Below are 1,518 nucleotides of genomic sequence, written 5' to 3' on the forward strand. Positions count from 1 at the left end.
AAAAAAAAAAAAAATCCAAGTTGTCCTTGAATTTGCTATGTAGATGATGCAGGCCTCGAACTTGTGATCCTCCGACTTCAGTTGTCTGAGTGCTAAGATGACAGGTGTGTGTGTTACCACGACTGGCCCAGGATTTCTTTTTTCTTTCTTTCTTTCTTTCTTTTTTTTTTTTTTTAGCGGAACTGGGGATTGAACTCAGGCCTGTGTGCTTGCCAGGGAAGCGCTTATTCCACTGAGCCATCTCCCCAGCCCTTTTTTTTCTTTTTGGGATGATATAGGTTTTCTAAAATCTTGTAATGACCACACATATCTTTGATAATAACTTTAACAATAATAAAGGTTGACTTTTTTATTTACTTAAAAAAGAATTAAAGGTGATTATGCCAGGCCTTGTAGCACGAACCTGTAATCCCAGCTATGTGGGAGACTGAGGCAAGAGAATCATGAGATTAAGGCCGTTCTGCAAAACTCTATCTTTTTTTAAAGCAAAAATCTGCTTATTTATTTATTTGGTCCAGGATCTTGCTGTGCAGCTCAGACTCTAGCGACCCTCCTGTGTCAGCCTCTTCAGTGCTGGGATTACAGGCGTGTGCCACCGCGCCCGATTTCAGGAGCTGGCAAGGTGCATGTGGGGCCTGGGGCTGGCATGGCACGTGGTACTGAGGATTGAACCCAGGTCCTTGCTCAGACCACTGGACACCTCCATCTTGAATACACCACTATCACCAATATCAAAGATTGTACCTAGAGCTGAGGAGGGTGTTGTGAAGTGTGCACATACACGTGCACACACGCAAGGCTCGTGATCAACAACCTAAAAATGCACAAATTCCTTACAAATTCCACTTTTTTTTTTTTGAGTCAGGGTCTCACTATGCAGCTCAGGCTGGCCTTGAGCTCGCTCTGTAGCCCAGGCTGCTCTTGAACTTGCAACAATCCTCCTGCCTCAGCTTCCCAAGTGACAACTTCCACTTTTGGGAGCCCTAAAGAAATATTTCTAAAGAGGCAGGCTAATTCACAGAGATTTGTTGGTTTTGGTGGAATTGGGGATTGAACCCAGGGCTTGAGCCCTTCACACTAACCTACATCCTCAACTCTCTTTTTTGACTTTTTATGAGACATGGTCCTGCTAAATTGCCCAGGCTGGGTTTCAACTTGCAATCCTCCTGTCTCAGTATCCCAAAGTGCTGTAGGTTACAGGCACTTCCTACGATCCGTGCACATAAAGGTTTATTTTTAATGATAATCACAAGTGGATGGCGGGGGATGGAACTTGGCAGGACAGCACCTGCCTGACAAGCGGGAGGTCCTGACTTTGATTCCCATTACCAAGGAAAAAAAAAAAAGTAGAAACAAGTTAAATGACCAATAATTAATATGATTAAATATATTGTAAAAATCCATTGTGATATTATGCACCATCAAAATAAAACGTTTTTATTCAAACAAAATAACAACAATGAGGGCTGGTGAGATGGCTCAGTGGTCTAAAGCACCTACTTAGAACAAGCTTAGCTA

Source organism: Octodon degus, unplaced genomic scaffold (assembly GCF_000260255.1).
Source record: "Octodon degus isolate 3935 unplaced genomic scaffold, OctDeg1.0 scaffold01209, whole genome shotgun sequence".
In the NCBI taxonomy this organism is placed as follows: domain Eukaryota; kingdom Metazoa; phylum Chordata; class Mammalia; order Rodentia; family Octodontidae; genus Octodon; species Octodon degus.